The sequence below is a fragment of the Danio rerio genome, chromosome 19 (genome assembly GCF_052040795.2).
Source record: "Danio rerio strain M-AB ecotype USA chromosome 19, GRCz13ab, whole genome shotgun sequence".
Taxonomy (NCBI): domain Eukaryota; kingdom Metazoa; phylum Chordata; class Actinopteri; order Cypriniformes; family Danionidae; genus Danio; species Danio rerio.
The window spans coordinates 50,234,205-50,253,700 of NC_141039.2; the positions used below are offsets into that span (position 1 = coordinate 50,234,205).

The 19,496-nt window shown below is 37.3% G+C and overlaps 1 long non-coding RNA gene across 1 annotated transcript; it reads right to left on the reverse strand.

Moving 5' to 3' along the window:
- Window positions 1–15,556: 15,556 nt before the first annotated feature.
- Window positions 15,557–19,496, reverse strand: LOC147832689 (uncharacterized). The gene is made up of 4 exons (XR_015517302.1): window positions 17,498–19,496; window positions 16,964–17,229; window positions 16,477–16,917; window positions 15,557–16,421 (listed from the first exon to the last, which is right to left on the reverse strand). It is a non-coding gene; the product is annotated as an uncharacterized LOC147832689 (long non-coding RNA).

Consider the following 19,496-nt stretch of genomic DNA (forward strand, 5'->3'; position numbering starts at 1 on the left):
TGGACAAATATTGATTCACTAAAGCTGGAGGTGTGCTCATTTCTGCTGAGCACTGGATGCTTTGATGCGAGTATTATTGTGACACTAGAGGGCGGTGTGCTCATATCCAACCAGCACTACAGTAAACTCCCTCAAAAGTGTTCAAGGACAAAGAACAGCTGACAGCAGCCCGGCTCCACAGATGATGGTCACTTCAGTCATTAGTAGAGTTCAAGAGGGGAAAAGTATCCTGAATAATGAAGAAGCAACATTATTTCTGCGTCTCAATCAGCTCCCGAGGGTATTCATCAGTAGTTGAGCACTACTAAGGGCACTAATAAGCTTGGTTCACATTGTACATCATGAAAACTGTTTATAAGCAAAAGCAGAACTAACGATTTTATTATATTTATTTTACTGCGTTTTTATTATTCATAGCTCAATATTTAGATTTTTCGAAAGCCAGCAACATTTCAATCATTAAACTGTTATGAATGTTTGCTAATTTTTCCTCAGCTACCTTCATTCATGTTATAAATATATATCAGATTTAAAGACGTGTCTCTTGTTAGTTATAATTATTTAATGATTTGGGTCACATGTTTAATATTTTACGCCTCTATTAAGTGTGTGCATATAGTAGTGCGTATCGAATTTTCACAGAAAATTTAGGACAAGAGACAGCACTAAATCATGCCTTGATCAGTGTACTAACTAGTGTACAAGGATGCTGATTGAAACGCACCCTTACTTTTAAAAGAGAAATTATTTCAGCACTATATGCATTAGAACACAAAAAACTTCACTTTATAGACAACATATTACATTGTTTTTTAAAGGTTTAAGACACCCTCGAGACACCCTCAAGTACTTTTTTTGAGATGTTATCAGATGTGTGTGTGTGTGTGTGTGTTTTGAGCATCAGCTAAGACACCGTTAGCTCCTGTCAGCTGTTATTGTGGGGGAAACTGGATCATTTTGAGTTTTTGTCTGCAAATTTCATCTTTCGGGTTTAAAATTTTAATTATAATAAAAAATTTATTTATATAAAATTTATATAAAATTTTAATTAAATTTTTATTATTAAATTTTAATTAAATTTCATTATTGGGGAGGGATCAAAGCCAGTGACGTATCGCCAATCTGCTAATGGAGGGATGACGTGTTGGTTTCTCATTATTATTCATAGCTGAGTTTTCTTATCCTATGAAAGGAGCCTGCTTCTTATTTGTTCATGAGAGTGCGTGCTTTTCGAAGGCGAGGCAGACCTGCTAACAGTGTTGCCAGATTTAAAAATTTAAAGGGGGGCTAATAATTCTGACTTTAACTATATATATATATATATATATATATATATATATATATATATATATATATATATATATATATATATATATATATATATATATATATATATATTTATATATAGTTGAAGACAAAATTATTAGCCCCCTATAAAATATTTAATTATTTTTTAAATATCTCCCAAGTGCTGTTTAATGGATTAAAGATTTTTTTAACACATCATTTTTAAACAACAGTTTATTCAGGAAGCTTCGAGTGTTTGTAATACAAACAGAAACACAATTATAATCAAAAATAAAAAAAGCTTGGAGGTCAAAATTATTAGCCCTCTGATGTTAATAGTCAATAGTGTAACCCTCTTGCTTGATAACAGCCATCAGTCGTTTATTGTAGCTCTCAAGTTTCAAGCATGTCTCCTGAGGAGTGTTAGCCCATTCTTTCTTAGCAAATCTCTCAAGCTCTTCCAGATTTGTTGGTCTTTTGGCATGAACTCTAGACTTCAGTGTCCCCCAGAGATTTTCTATTGGATTCAAGTCTGGGCTTTGTGCAGGCCAGTCAAAGACTTTCACTTTGTTCTGTTGGAGGTAGTTCTTTACCAGAAGTGAGGTATGCTTTGGGTCATTATCATGCTGGAATACAAAACATCGACCCAAACCAAGTTTTGTTGCAGACTGTTTGAGGTTATTTTTCAAAATCTTCTGGTAGTCTTCCTTTTTCATGTTTCCTTCAATCCTGATAAGATTCCCAGTTCCAAATGCACTGAAACATCCCCATAGTATTATACTCCCACCGCATGTTATATATATAGACACATGCATTTCTAATATATTTCATAGTTTAAGCATGTGCAGTTGTGTGAAAAATAAAACATTTACTTGAAAAAAATAAGTTAATATAAAAAATATCCTACAAAAAGAGACAGCACTAAAACCGCTGATGCCCTAATCAGTGCACTAACTAGTGATCAAGGATGTTGATTGAGATGCACCCTTACTGTTGCTTAAAAACACTTACATTTTAACCACTATATGCATCAAAACAAAAAAAGTTTAACACATCTCATATATACTTTTGGGCATGAATTTCTGATGCTCTGTGCTGAAAAAAAAAACACTTGGATTTTAAAAGCTATCAAAACACAAAACGTTTCACATTATTAATGGCACTGCATTTCATTGTTTCTTAAGCATTTACAGGTGCCAGAAAAACTAAAACCTTTAGTTAAAAAATATGAATTAATATCCAAAATAGTGTAGAAAACCATAGAAAAAGAGTTAATATGCAATACATAGAAAAAGATATAGCACTAAAAACAGCTGACGCCCTGATCAGTGCACTAACTAGTGAACAAGGGTGCCGATTGAGATGCACCCTTAGTTTTGTTTAGTTTTAAGTGCTCAAATGCATCATTTTAATGCATCAAAACACAAAACGTTTCACAGTAATGACACCATATTTCATACATGTCATTGTTTCTTAAGTGTGTGAAGCAAAAATAAAACCTTCAGTTGTAAAAACAAAAACAGCACTAAAACCCTGATCAGTGCACTAACTAGTGATCATGGCTACTGATTGAGATGCACTCTTTGTTTTGTTAAAAACACACATTTAAGCGCTGTATAAATCAAACACAAAAAGCTTCACATTATTTCATCTCGTATATACTTCCATGAATTTCTAATACATCTCAGTGCTTCTAAAGCAAGTGCACTTAAAAATCAAAAATAAAACCTTTAGTTAAAATAAAAAGAGTTCATAAGTAAAATATTGTAGAAAAAGAGACAGCTGACACCCTGATCAGTGCACTAACTAGTCAACCAGAGTGCTGATTGAGATGCACCCTATCTCTCTCTCTCTCTCTGTGTGTTTTTGACCCCTATATCTCCTCATCCTTCGCTCTCTGACCTTCAGCATTGGGAAATGCATCTAATTAGTGCTCGTTAATGCTCCGTCCTCATTACAGGAGAGATTACAGGTCAACCCGAGCTCCACACTTCCTCAGTTCCTCCACAGAACCGCCTTTCAGATGGAGAACTTGGATGTTTTCGGGGCCCGAACAGATGCTGTGTTCAGTGAGGCGTTGAGTTCAGATCCCCTGTTAGCGGAGGAACGCACACTAGCACACCTGCTTTATGAATCACATCCACACCTCTGTTATGCTTCACTTATTGAGCTGGAAAATATTCCTCTCCCCAGATACACGGCGTGATTTGCAGAGTAATACGGCACATAATGCACTGGATAAATCGGCTCTGTTACTGCTGCACACGTTTCTTTGTGGAGAGCTGATTGTGAAGTTATTTTCTCTGTGGGGGTTATGTTTAAAAAGTGTTGTAGGAGCCGGTATGAGGAGGACAGCTGGTGTTTTTAGGTATTATGAGTAGATATGGGCGGCTCAGTGGGTAGCACTATCACCTCACAGCAAGAAGATCGCTAGATCAAGCATCGGCTGGGTCAGTTGGTGTTTCTGTGTGGAGTTTGCATGTTCTCCCTGTGTTGGTGTGGGTTTCCTCCGGGTGTTTCCCCCACAGTCCAAACACATGCGCTATAGGAGAACTGATGATCTAAATTGGCTGTAGTGGATGAGGGAATGAGTGTGTATGGATGTTTCCTAGTATTGGGTTGCAGCTAAAAGGGCTTCCGCTGTTTAAAACATATGCTGGAATAGTTGGTGGTTCATTCCGCTGTGGCGACCTCTGAAGTAGAGACTAAGCCAAAGAAAAATGAATGTGCTTCCAACTGTAACTGAATATTGAGTAGTGGGCGGGGCGTTCTTTTTGCACGTGATGTCCTTATAACAAAAGGTGCGTTCGACTTCATGCAGCGCTGCGCAGATCGATCGAAATCTGTCTTAAAGCGGTGCATGCTGGTTAGAAATCTTGTCCGGATTGATGCTGCGCCGACGCCACGTGACTGTCACATCAGACGGCAAACTCAGACCGTGCAGCTTCTGAAGAGCGACTGCAGGAGCTTTGATGACGACACCGATATTACACGATTGGCCGAGTTCACCACATGACAACAAACACGTGTATTTCGGGTTTATAATTGGACAAACTCCGATTCAAAACTTTCAAAACAAACAATTCACTTTTCACACCCTCTCCATCCTGTACACATCTTGCTTATTAAAAGACTACCAATATTTTACTGCAGTATCATCTTTTGTTAAATAATCTGGTTATAAAGGTTAGCTTGTTTGCACAGGTTTATTTTTAACTTTTTTAAACAGACTATTTACTGCATCCAGCTCCACGAACGATTAAAATGATATATTTTAGTGAATATTTTAGTGAATAACCTAAATATGAACTCAAATAAGTCTTACAAATAATCATCCTCATTGATCCTGCCACCCTAAAGCTCTCTTAACAAATTAAGTTAAAGAACTATTTTATTAAATAATTATAAAATGGTTTTATTATTATAATATAAATATATATTTTATTTCCTGTCTAGCAGTTTAAAGGCTACCTGCTCTTTCTGGGAAACTTCTACATAGCTCACTCATTTTACCTTTTGTTCTTTTTAACACAATCTTTTTGGATTAAAATGCTTTTTTGAAAATTCATTCATTATCCAAAATAATCTCATTTATTAAGACCTCATCAAAACACCTTGTTTTGCTTTTTACATTGGAAATTTTTATATCTATAAATGTACATATATGTAAACCCTTTTTTAGCACATTCAAACAAGAAGTATTAGCCCAAAGGTTGATGTTTAACTCCTAGAATTTATGCTTATTGCTTTGTATTTAATAGACCTGTTCGTTTTTATGGTTATATTAACTTCTCATTTCCTCTTATTTCTCTCATGCATTTGTTATATATTTTATTCATAATTCTCCCGTATTGTATAGTTTGTAGAGACTGTATTCGTTTTTATTTGTAAATGTTTTGTTGTTATAAATAAAAATAACAAAAAAATTATGATGACGCCATGTGATCGGTCATCATGACTGCAGCAGCTTTGAGTCCCGAAGCTGTCCGTCTTGACGGCTCCGTTTTTAACTCCGCCCCCGCCTGCGCTCGGCTAATCTCGTTGATCACCGGCTGCAGCTGAGCTTCATGTCGAACGCACCTATTGTAACAGTAAGATGGGCGTGGTTAAACACATATGCAGTTGCTAAGCCCTCAAGTTTGTCAACAGGCAGAAGCGAATGCTCAGACTTTGATTGAGGATCACTAAAGCAAACAAATTGTCCAGTGGATTAACTGGCATGGATGAATAATTTACCTTAAGAGTGTGGGCGACACGGTGGCGCAGTAGGTAGTGCTGTCGCTTCCCAGCAAGAAGGTCACTGGTTTGGCTGGCTCAGTTGGCGTTTCTGTGTGGAGTTTGGATGTTCTCCCTGCGTTCGTGTGGGTTTCCTCCGGGTGCTCCGGTTACCCCCACAGTCCAAACACATGCGGTACAGGTGAATTGGGTAGGCTAATGGCCCGGTACGATACGGTTTAGTGCTCTTTAATGGCTGTTTCCATAAGGCGTACCGAACCCTTCAAGAGCAAGCTAAACGCTTTACTACGCGGCTGTCAGTCAATTCGGTGGGTGGGTAAACCGCACTCCTACATCATGCTGTGGTCAGCCTCAATATGGGAGGGATTTGTAAGTCTTTATATCAGCCCAATATGACTGTGGACACACTATACTACGCACAGCTCTGTCCAAACAGCTTTCAGAAGATGCCCTTTAAAGGGATAGTTCATCTCAACAATGAACATGTTCTCACCATTTATTTACTCACCCTCAAGTGGCTCCAAACCTGTTTGACTTTTCTTTCCTCTGTTGAAGTTATTTTGAAAAACCTATTACAAACCATTGACTTCCATAGTAGAAATAAGCAATACTGCGGTCAGTGGGTGCAGATTTAGCAGAATTAGTCAGAATATATTCATTGGTGTTCGACAGAGGAAAGAAACTCAAGCAGCTTTGTGACTGATGATGAGTAAATGAGTTTTCAGATTTGAGTGTTCTGTCGCTTTAAGAGCCAGACGAGGCCTAATTACGCAGCGTTTGGAGGAAACTGGCACATTAGTGTAGAGATGGATGGGTTTGCTTTCGCTCTCAGTGGCCAAATGAATTCCTCTGTCTGCCCTGTTCCCCTTACGAGACCATCCGTCAGCCGAGTCCTCTAATCGATTCATTCACAGCGTCTCAGTCTCACACACTGGCACTTCCCTCTCACTTACTGCAGCTGCAGATCACACACACACACACAGACACATGCGGACAATCTGATGTCAGCTCAAGCCACGTCCACACTGAAAAAATGATTCAATGGATTTACTTAATATTTTTAAGGTGAGTGGTTACAAACTTATGCAAATTTAGGGGCTGAACTTAAACCAACAATTGACATTGAATATTACCGCATTTAATTTATTAAATTCAGCCTGTATAAATCGTTTGCAACCATTTACCTTAAACATATTTATCAATGAATCATATTTTCAGTCTGTATTGTTGTCAAATAAACGAGAAGCCCCTGTCTGCAGCCTGCAGATCTGGGCGGGGATGAATGTGGGGCGGGGCTGCACATTCAGCCGCGCCCACCTGTAATTTCATTGGTTAGTGGAAACGTAATAGCGTGAATGCCCACTACGTGGTGTCAGTAAACAGGAAATGCATTTACAACTTCTTAAATATTGTTTTTATTGTTAATAAACACAAAAATACACAGAAGTGGACATTCTTGCTGAGTGTTTTATATGTTAATTATGTCAACAGTTATGTGAATTTCGTAATGGTATTTCTCCCGCTAAAAAATATTACAATAAACTCAAAAGACTCTTTTTGACAATGGTGTCACTTCAGAAATGCAGTGATTTTAGTTCTGATCTTTTCTTTATCTGATCTTTAGAGTGATATTTTAATGGTTTATTATGTTGCTTCAAAATGCAAATGCATATTGCATATTTACAACAAATAAAGATGGAGTCTGAAAAAATAAATAAATAAAAATGCAGTGTTTTTAGTTCAGTTTAACATCTTCCCTCTGAATAGGAGAGTTCTCTGGAAAATGTACTATTGATAATATTAAAATTATACTTTGATTCAAGGCTATTAAAAATATTGGGCATGTGTGCAATTGTTTCTCTTTCAATACTGCACTGCTTTGAGTTTTATTAAGAGCAGGGATAAGCTATTATTTATTAAGTGAAGTATATGCTTGTAACCTTTTCACTTATTAAATCAGATCATTTCATCATATAATGGATTTATTTTTACTTTGATGTTGCAATGAATATAAATGTATATTATCCGTTATATGTATACACTATATGTAGTGTAGATCAGTAAGTTAAGAATCAAGTTTTATATGGTACATATTTAGCATTAACATTACCACAGTATATAAATTAGAGAACATGCCACAAAGAAAACATATTGTGTTATCTTTGATATCAATAAGCTTTATGTGATGGACTGTGTTGCTCAATACTCTTTAAAGTTTACATTATTCTTCTAAGTGAATAAGACCACCAACTGTACGATCAACCTGAAAAACGCCAACCCTAACACAGAAAACATTTTTTTAAAGGCTTTAAAACTTCATATCTCCTTAAAGGCCTTTAATTAAATACATTACACATAATACGTAGCTTGCGGAGTTTACTGCACTATAATTCAACCTTTTACATGACAGAAGATGTGTACTCACCATGCAGAAATGATAACCGGAAAGCATACATTACATCAACGTCAATATGTTTCCGTAAACCAATGAAAGACTTGTAGGCGGAGCGACATGTTCAGTCCCGCCCACTTATGGACAGGGCTGCACAATCAGCCACGCCCCATATTCAGCCCCGCCCCGATCTGCAGGCTGCAGACGTGTGTACTTGAAATAAACATGTAAACAGAAGCTCGGAATGCTGGCTCCTCCCCCACGTTCTTCTGATTGGTCGACTGCTTTGGAACTGACATTGATGAGCAGCGCTGCATATAAAAGTTGAAATTGTGTGCTACGGTGTGAGACGCCGGGAGGTTTTCCTCTGCTTCTTTGATGTTGTGTTGTTTATTCAGGGCTGCTGACAGATAAAACAACATTCTGGATGTGCCGAGAGCGCAGAACGGCTCCACAGAGTCTGCTTTCGCTCTCAGCAGCTGTCCTGGTCTGTTCAGCACCTCGGGTTCGTCAGGACAACATTAAAACTCAGGCGTTTGGCAGCATCTCCAGCTTTATGGGAACGTCAGAATCTATTATCTAATTAACAGGGTCATCAAAGGGCCGGCATATAATTAAAGCACTGCTTCTCTCTGTGGTGCAGCGAGGATGGGGTGGATCCCACAACCAGATGTGTAGGGAGAGATTCAGAACTGGACAATTTTTTCCACTCTTGCTTGTTTTTAAGTTTTACCAGTGAATATGTACACATCACGCCACATCTCATTTTATATAGTGCAAAACACATTGATTTTCTCTATTGGGGAATTGATTTTTATCAGCAGGCTAATTAGTAGACTTGTAAAATGTAAATCAGCTGTATGTGTGTGTGCTGAATCCATCTGTTCACATTAATTCAAGCTGTTTGTAGAAATATAATTCATATCTGTGAATAATTGCACAATTCATACAGAAAACTACATTACCCATGATGCTCTGCAGAAAATTACACTAAATCAGTGTCACACAAAGAAAAGTTTGGCAAATAAGAACTTTAGGTCCATTTACATCTCTCTCTCTTCTTACACACACACTTTTCTGTCTATATAAATAAATAAATAAATAAATAAATAAATATATATATATATATTGTATAAAATCCCTGTTGATCTCTCGTTTTGATAACTGTGTGACGTCACATGTGGGTGGAGTTACAGACGTGCCCAGACATGTTCGGTTCTCAGAATATTCCAGTACTGCAATGGGACAGACGGTAGTTTGTTGATGTGTGTGCGTTCATGAGATTGTAAGTTCAAATTACTATTTATTGTTAGCTAAAAATGTGTATATGTATACTTTCTAATATATACTGTTTTGTTCTACCTCAGTATTTTAAGATGCCTTAGCTAAAAGAGTTTGCTTGACAGATCTGTATAAATAGACTGTTAAAATCAATGTTTACAGCATATACTTATACAAATAATGCTAATTGAAACTATAAGGTGTTTATACATTTATAATTAGTATTCAAAGATACTGAAATCAGTTTATGTGAAGTATAGCAAATTGTATTATTAGATTATACAACATGTAGCGAGTTTACATGGCTGCTGTTTGTTATAACTGGTGCCTAGTGGCCATTAGCGGAATTACCTTGGATTATTCCCCATTCAGTAATGTTTATTTATTGTCATTCAAGAATATTTGTTTAAGAGCTTTGTTTAATCTACTGGTATTGTTTTATTTCAGAAACCACACACACACAAATGCACCCAAATACGCAAATCTAAATGCACTCCTAAATGTGTAAACTGTTTGAAGATGGGATTGAATAAATCAATGTGCAGACCATACTGTCGTCAATGTTGCCTGTTCACCTCTGACCGGGTTTAAGGAATGGATGTTGACCACCCAGTGTACACACGCACATACATCTAACATATATATATATATATATATATATATATATATATATATATATATATATATATATATATATATATATATATGTATATATATATATATATATATATATATATATATATATATGTAAATATATATGTTTATATATAAAATATATAAAAATCAGACAGGCCCACCGGGAATTCTCTCAGTCCTCCCGATTAACCCATCCGGGCCTGATATTTAGCTAGTTTTTGCCATTAAAACCACACATTTTACTTCTCATTTGTATTGACCTTGTAAAGAACAGTGCTAATCATTATGTGATAAACGTCAGTAAATACTGTAATATACTAAAGCTTTTACTACAGTAAACTGTTGTGTATTGTAGTATAATATATATGTAGTTGTAGAAAACGGCAGTATTTGGTCATTTGTTTATATTACTGCATTGATATATACATTAGATGTCGCCTATGTTGTCTATATGGAAGGAATGCGTCAATAGCCGCCATTTTAGTACAGGGTAGCGCTCCTTTGAAATGAATGTGGGACCAAGGTGCATTGGAGGACTGACTATCTGGAGAAATATACACATATATCTATGATTGGGAGTTTCCCCACTGGTCAGTATGCAAATATTTATTTAAATTATGATACTTTTCTATATTGTTGGATGAGTGACCGCACGGGTATTCCTGACAAAGAGTGTGTGTTTGTGAGCATGGAGATGTATTATCCTCGCTCCCTGTTTAATTTGGTGTAATTCGTGTCCTGAAACACCCCCCCCCCCCTGATTTCACTTCTCATTCTAACTGAGGGATTCGTTTGTGAATGAATCTCCGACATGAACGACTCCTTCACTAAGCCGACAATAATACAAGTTTCTGGCAGTGCAGCATCATTCATTCATTCATTCATTCATTCATTCATTCATTCATTTTCTTGTGGGCTTAGTCCCTTTATTAATCTGGGGTCGCCACAGTGGAATGAACCACCAACTTATCCAGCATATGTTTTACGCAGTGGATGCCCTTCCAGCTGCAACCCATCTCTGGGAAAGCAGTGCAGCATCTTGTTGTCAAATTTAATTTACATTGTTTATTTTATTCAACAAAACTAGCTTAAGTCTAGTATTTTGGTGCTGCTTTGCCTTATGGTCAGTGCAGTAAGAGACTGTATTATCATCAATACTTGTTAAGCATGAAAGTTCATAACATACAAAAACATAAAAAACCAAATCTTACCTGCCTTTGCGCTTCGTTTTCTTTGCACATTACTACACCTGTACACAGCGCTGGAGTCCAGCATCTTCACGTTGGCACACTGTCTTGACCAGTGCGATTGAATGACATGTGCCCTGGGAGTCCTGTACAAATATGGCGGCGATATTGACACATTCTCATTGTCCGTATGTGATATCTAGTGTATATATATCTCTGATATTACTGTAGTTGTTGTGTTGTCATGGCAGCAATTGAATTGCCACAACAGATTAACTACATAGTATATATCAGAAACACTAGTAGATGTTTTGAGTTGCCTTTGCTAATCAGGTTTTACAGCGTACAGCAGAGCTGAAGCCTCTGTCTGTTATTTGACAAATGTGAGCTGCATGAGAGAAAATTAATGCTGGTTTTATCTTCTGTCTCGGCTTTGGAAGACAAGTATCCTTACCTTGACTCCGAGAATGAAATTAGCTTGAAGAAAAAGTGCTGGCTGTCTTTGAAAACGCAGAGTCTCCTTGTAAGTCTGCAATTGCGCTTTGCTTCACAGCCTTCTTTCTCTAAAGTGCCTCAATAAAGTCTATCACCTTATTTGCGAAAGTAATATGGCCCAGTGCGATCCCAAATTACATATAAATGACACAGCAAATTGGAAAATTAGGAGAGGAGGGAAGGGTAATTTGCAAGCAAACAGGGTAAAACCAATTTATTAGGAGAGCAGGGAGAAAAATAGCCACAGACACCGTCGTCCATAAAAAACATTGCAGGCTTATCTCTGAAATCCTCCACAGGTCATATATCTGCCTCAAATGAAGGTGTGTTAACACTGGGAAGGAAAGCCACATTAAAGTTTTATAGATTGTGTACAGTTCATATTTTGGTTTTGGGAGTCCAAAAAAAATAAATGCACAGTCAAAACACACTTTTATTGTCTAATAATTTTCATACATTATTATAAATTTAACATAATGCATTTATTCTAATTAACTCAGACCAATTGAATATACTTCTGCTTGCATTTTTGAGAAGCCGCAGGAAAAAAAATACCTCAACATAAGATTGACTGCAGTTTCTTGGTAAAATAAACACAAGGTGGCAGTGTGACGACAACAACTTGAATCTGAAATGTCCAAAAAAGTACCATAAATGACAAATGTCAGATTTGCAAAAATGTAGACAGCGCCCTCCAGTGGATTTGTCATCTGAAACTTGCAACCAAATGTACCCAGGGCAATGTAATTAACGTAATTGATACTTGCATAAATGTAAACAGCGCCCTCTAGTGTGTTTGTCATCTGAAACTTGCAACCAAATGTACCCAGGGCAATGTAATTAACGTAATTGATACTTGCATAAATGTAAACAGCGCCCTCTAGTGTGTTTGTAATCTGAATCATCCAACAAAATATACCTTAAGTATTGTATTTCAGATTTGTAAAAATGTAGACAGCAACCTCTAGTGGATTTGTCATCTGAAATTTGCAGTGAAACATACCCAAGGCGATGTATATTACATTTTGCACAAATGCATGTGGCAGTTTTTGTAATCTAAAATGTTCTACAAAACATACACTAATTAATGTAATTAATACTCGCAAAAATATATACATAACGCCCTCTAGTGGATTTGTAATCTGAAACGTACAACAAAATATACCCTAAGTATTGTATGTCAGATTAGCAAAAATATAGACAGCGCCCTCTAGTGGATTTGTCATTTGAAACTTGCAGCCAAACGTACCCAGGGCAATGTAATTAACGTAATTGATACTTGCATAAATGTAAACAGCGCCTTCTTGTGTGTTTGTAATCTGAATCGTCCAACAAAATATCCCCTAAGTATTGTATTTCAGATTTGGAAAAATGTAGACATCGCCCTCTAGTGGATTTGTCATCTGAAACTTGCAACCAAATGTACCCAGGGCAATGTATCTTACGTTTTGCAAAAATGCAGAGAGCCCTCTACTTTTTTTGTAATCAGAAATGTACTGCAAAACCTACTCTTAGTAATGCATTTCAGATTTCTAAAAATGTAGACAGCGCCCTCCAGTGGATTTGTCATCTGAAATCTGCAATCAATCGTACCCAAGGCGATGCATTTTACTTTTTGCACAAATGTATGAGGCAGTTTTTGTAATCTAAAATGTTCTACAAAACCTACCCTAATTAATGTAATTAATACTTGCAAAAATATATACATAACGCCCTCTAGTGGATTTGTAATCTGAAACGTACAACAAAATATACCCTAAGTATTGTATGTCAGATTTGCAAAAATATAGACAGCGCCCTCTAGTGGATTTGTCATTTGAAACTTGCAACCAAACATACCCAGGGCAATGTAATTAACGTAATTAATACTTGCATAAATGTAAACAGCACCCTCTAGTGTGTTTGTAATCTGAATCGTCCAACAAAATATACCTAAGTATTGTATTTCTGATTTGGAAAAATGTAGACAGCGCCCTCTGCTGGATTTGTCATCTAAAACTTGCAACCAAACGTACCCAGGGCAAAGTATCTTACGTTTTGCAAAAATGCAGAGAGAGCCCTCCACTGTTCTTGTAATCTGAAAAACCTACTCTTTGTAATGCATTTCAGATTTGTAAAAATGTAGACAGCGCCCTCCAGTGGATTTCTCATCTGAAATGTGCAATGAAACGTACCCCAGGCGTTGTATTTTACATTTTGCAAAAATGTATGTGGCAGTTTTTTGTAATCTAAAATGTACTACAAAACATACCCTAATTAATGTAATTAATACTTGCAAAAATATATACATACCGCCCTCTAGTGGATTTGTAATCTGAAACGTAAAACAAAATATACCCTAAGTATTGTATGTCAGATTAGCAAAAATATAAACAGCGCACTCTAGTGGATTTGTCATTTGAAACTTGCAAAAAAACGTACCCAGGGCAATATAATTAATGTAATTAATACTTGCATAAATGTAAACAGCGCCCTCTAGTGTGTTTGTAATCTGAAATGTGCAATAAATAAAATGGAATTTTCATTAAACTATACAAAATACATGCATTGTAGCATTTAGGTTGCTGCACTGTAGAAGTGAAGGGGACACAACACAAGTATGTGCTTTACGTTAATACTTCTGTGAACTTTGAGGTCCTGAAGTACAGGTCAGTGTTTTGCCGTTGAGTGTTTGAGTCCTGCTGCGCTCTGTGTTTATGATGCTGATAATGAAAGCGCTCATAATAACAGCTCCGTCATGTGACTTTGTGGAGCTGCCATACTGAAAACAGCAAACGCCAGTAAAGACCTGCCTTCAAACCAAACCTTTCAATCAAAGCTCAAAGCAAAGGCATTTTCAGCAGCACACCTGTGGTAAAGAGAGCGGCGCCGACACCAATTATGCACAATTATTGCTGGATGTTTTTGACTGTTAGTCGCTCAAACCAAAGCTACAAAAAATGGTCAAAGCAAGCATTTATTCTGAACGTGCACTTTCATTCAGACACATTACCTCCACTAGTCAAGCCACCAAATTATTATTTTAATGTTGATGTTTTTCCGCCTGCCGTTATAAACATTTTAAACATTGTGCCAGTTTTTATTTAGATTGTTTGTGCTGTTATTATATGGTTTATTTAGATTCATTCTAACATAATAAAAATACTACACTAATACTAATCTTTACTAAATACTGTAGTGTTTTGAACAATACTACAGTTCAGTACATTTAGTATGGGGGTGTGTAAGAGATCTGCAGAGTGGATGATCAACATCAACAGCCTGAGGTATCAAGACATCTGTGCTGCCCATTACATTACAAACCACAGGAGAGGGACAATTCTCCAGCAGGATAGCGCTCCTGCTCATACTTCAGCCTCCACATCAAAACTCCTGAAAACAGAGAAGGTCAAGCTGCTCCAGGATTGGCCAGCCCAGTCACCAGACATGAACATTATTGATTTTAAGTTACATTTAACTAAGTGAAGTTTCATAAACTAATTTTGAGAGAAACACGTGATATGATTGAGCACGACTGGCCGCTCATCCGTAATCAGTAATAATCCAATCAGAGCGATCTTAGTTTTCCATAAATAGATAATTTTTCTCCTACAGCTCTATCTTCGTTTTAGAAGAATCCCCTCTTCCACCCCTAACTCCTCCTTTCCCCCTTCTTCACAAGGGGAAGCTCTCGAGACCCTCCTGATCTCAGATCTCCTGATATGCTTATCGACCGGGCGGGAGCCCTGGGCTCAAATATCTCCGAGCTCAGGGTTCTCTCCCGGGACAGCATGCCAAACCTGCTTAAATGCCAAGCATATCTAAGTGAGAACTCTTGAAAGTGTATTTAATACAATAATTTAATCAAAATGAAGCAATGTTTACTTTACATATTATCACATCATTACTCTCTCTCACAAAGTAATGATGCAGTAACACCTAAAGTAAACATTGCTTCATTGTGATCTAATTTTCAGTCTTTTCTTAAAACTTTCTTATTTTCTGAATGTTATGATCATTGAGGTTTGTAGATGTTGTTTTCTGTTTATTCTGTTTTTTTGTTCTGTTCGTTTCTAACTGTTGTAAAGCGCTTTTGATAGGTGTTATTTAAAACGAATGATCATTATTCATGTGCTGTTATTGTAAAGTGCTAAGTTTCTCCGGTGAGCCACTGTAGAGCAGACAAGTGAAGAGCCGCTGATTATTCTCTGTCACACCTTCAGACGAGCTGCAGGTCAGTTCCTGCGCTCATATTCAGCATTTACAGCACACAGACGGACGGTCAGTGGGAGTCCAGAGAGTTGCAGGTCCCTGGCCTGAGCTTTCTGACCGCTAAAATGGGCCCCAAGGGTTTTGCTGGAGAGCCGGCTCCTCTCACACCATCTGTCAACCTGTTCCCCGTCCCCACACCAGGGAAACCAGTCCAATCAGTAAGAAAACACCAGTCAGGGTGGATCTCCCATGCTGCCGCTGCAGAAACACACCGTACTCGATCACCTTTTTGGTTTAATCTGTCAAAATAATTGATCGTTATGTTGCTCTGCCTCTCAACACTGGGTAAAACTCTCGCTGTCTTAAATTTATTAGTTGAATCAAATGAACTTTTCGAGTCATCTCAACTTACATCAAACTAACTGATGAAACATGTTACGTTAAACTTCGTATAACTTTTGTTGTATACATTTTAGCTGAATCCTGATTAACGTATTAAAACAAGTTAATTTTTTACAGTGAAGATTTTCATGAAATTATAGCACAATATGATGATAAATAGTATCACAAAGAGCTGTGAAAAATAACATTTAATAATCGATTGATTACAATAGTTTTTGTGTTACCATAGCAACTATAAAATCAACACAACAAATTGATTACTATAGTTGCTAAATTACCATAGCAACTGTAGAACCACCATAACAGATTAGTTACTATATTTGTTGTGTTACCATAGCAACTGTAGAATCACCACAACAGATTAGTTACTATATTTGTTGTGTTACCATAGCAACTGTAGAATTACCACAACAAGAGTTGTTACGTTACCCAGGGCTTAATTTGTGCCGGAACACGCCTGGATCCGGCACCTCTGAAATCTGATCTGGCACCTCATTTTACCAATCCCTCTCTTCAAACACCCTCCTCCCCATTCGCTGTTCACTTTCACTTTGTTCCGCGACTCCAAAACCCTCTTCACATTCTTCGACGACACATCTCTGCCATTCAATGCCCTGCCGCGACCATACCACCCCTGCACACACACACACACACATACACATACACACTTTCATTATTGACAACACCCCCCCAACCCCGGCATCAATTTTCGTGCTTGACACCTCTACATCCTCAGCTAACATGCCGGATCAATTACCCCGATCTGTTCCAGGACCTCGCAATTCACAAATTAAGCAGTGGTGTTACCAACTGTAGAATCACCACAACAGAACAATAACTATAGTTGTTGTGTTACCATAGCAACTGTAGAATCACCAGAACAGATCAATTACTATAGTTGTCAAAATACCATAGCAACTATAGAATTACTACAACAAATCAGTTTTTGTAGTTGTTGTGTTACCATAGCAACTGTAGAATCACAACAGATCAATTACTATAGTTGTGTTACCATAGCGACTGTAGAATCACCACAACAGATTAATTACTATAGCTGTGTTACCATAGCGACTGTAGAATCAACACAACAGATCAATTACTATAGTTGTGTTACCATAGCGACTGTAGAATCATCATAATAGATTAATTACTATAGCTGTGTTACCATAGCGACTGTAGAATCAACACAACAGATCAATTACTATAGTTGTTGTGTTACCATAGCAACTGTAGAATCACTACAACGGATCAATTACTATAGTTGTTGTGTTACCATAGCAACTGTAGAATCACCACAACGGATCAGTTACTAAAGTTGTTGTGTTACCATAGCAACTGTAGAATCACCACAACGGATCAATTACTATAGTTGTTGTGTTATCATGGCGACTGTAGAATTAACACAACAAATCAATTACTTTTGTTGTTGTGTTACCATAGCAACTGTAGAATCACCACAACAGATCAATTACTATAGTTGTCAAAATACCATAGCAACTATAGAATTACTACAACAAATCTGTTACTATAATTGTTGTTACCATAGCAACTGTGGAATCACCACAACAGATCAGTTACTATAGTTGCGTTACCATAGCAACTGTAGAATCACCACAACAGATCAACTACTATATTTGTGGTGTTACCATAGCAACTGTAGAATCACCACAGCGAATCTATGACTATAGTCATTCTATTAGCAACTATAGAGCGACTAGAACCGATTAATTACAATAGTTGTTGTGTTACCATAGCAACTGTAGAACCACCTCAACAGCTGAAGTATTTCACTATAGTATGGCAGTGTTTATGATTAAAGTGTGTATTTATATGGGTTTTAAGAGCATGAATGGAGATTTCAGTTGTAAAGTGCAAGCGTCGTGCCATATACTGACGCGAATGAAAACGTTTTGTTTGTCAAAAAGACTAGAAAGTCTCTATTATGAGGATATGCTCTCGTAATTAACTCTTTTGAGACTCTGCTCATCCTTGAAACTATGAACGGCATGCTTTCATCCAATAAAATAACAAAAACAAAACACTTTTGTATCGTTGTTGTAAAGTGTCTCAGTTCTGCTGTGTGTTTTGCGGGTGATAAAGGATAAAGTGGACGTCTGCTGCCGGAGCTTTCCGTTTCTCCAGCGCGGAAGAGTGTTAAAGGTCTATTGCCTCACACTTCCCTTCATGTTCCCTCTTCAAATCTCTGATGGCCTTATCCACTGATCAAAGCAATAAACTGGCTTTACATCAGTCCGCTTTTCCTGCAAACACACTTCACACGCATCCAAACTCTTTACTCGTACCAGACATGCTGGAAGATAACAGATCCAGCATCACTCGGTTACAGTAACCAGGGAAACTGGCATAATGAGGCATGTGGGATGAGAAGTTCATTGTGTGATTCAACACATTTTAGACAATTATGATGCATATGTGTAAAGATGAGCGGCAGAGTTACTAGTTACTGTAATTATGCACTGAAAGGCATTGCTGTTCACTTGTAGGTCATTTAATGACGATTACGTCTGATGTACTTGCCTTATAAACTGTAAACAAACTGTAAGAGATCATTCATTCATTCATTTTTCTTCAGCTTAGACCCTTTATTCATCAAGGGTCGCCACAGCGAAATGAACCGCCAACTATTCCAGCATATGTTTTACACAGTGGATGTGCTTCCAGCTGCAACCCAATACTGGGAAACACCCATACACCTTAATTCACACACACTCAAACACTATGGCCAGTTTAGTTGATCAGTTCCCCTATAGCGCATGTGTTTGGACTGTGGGGGAAACCGAAGCACCGGGAGGAAAACCCACACCAACACGGGGAGAACATGCAAACTCCACACAGAAACACCAACTGACCCAGCCGGGACTCAAACCAGTGGTCTTCTTACTGTGAGGCAAGAATGAGTTTCACAAGTTTTAACATGTTTTTAAAACAGTGCACGTGTGTAATGAATTACAGTGATTTACTTCAGCTTTACTTCCTCAGCACAGCCGCGTGTAAGAGCAATTGTAAAAGAAGACGCTTCAATCCTGGTTTGTGGACATTAAATCAGGTTTGTTTTGTACACTAACAGATCCATACAGCAGTGGAGATTAACCTGTCTCCTGTCACATATGCGTGCAATAACAGTGCAAAGCTAAACGTCTGACTGTGTCTTGTCCGCTGTTTGTGTGCTTGAATTTTGTAAGAACTTTGTAAGATTCATTGTGTGTGATTCATTGTATATTTGTATTTGTGCATGAATTTTTTTAAGTCTTCATATCATGTATCCTCGTTATTACTTCTGTTATTCTGCTTTTAAAGATGTTATGTTTGTTATTACAATGTATTAAAAGGTATTAAAGATTATAATAAAGGTTATTAATTGAGAGTTT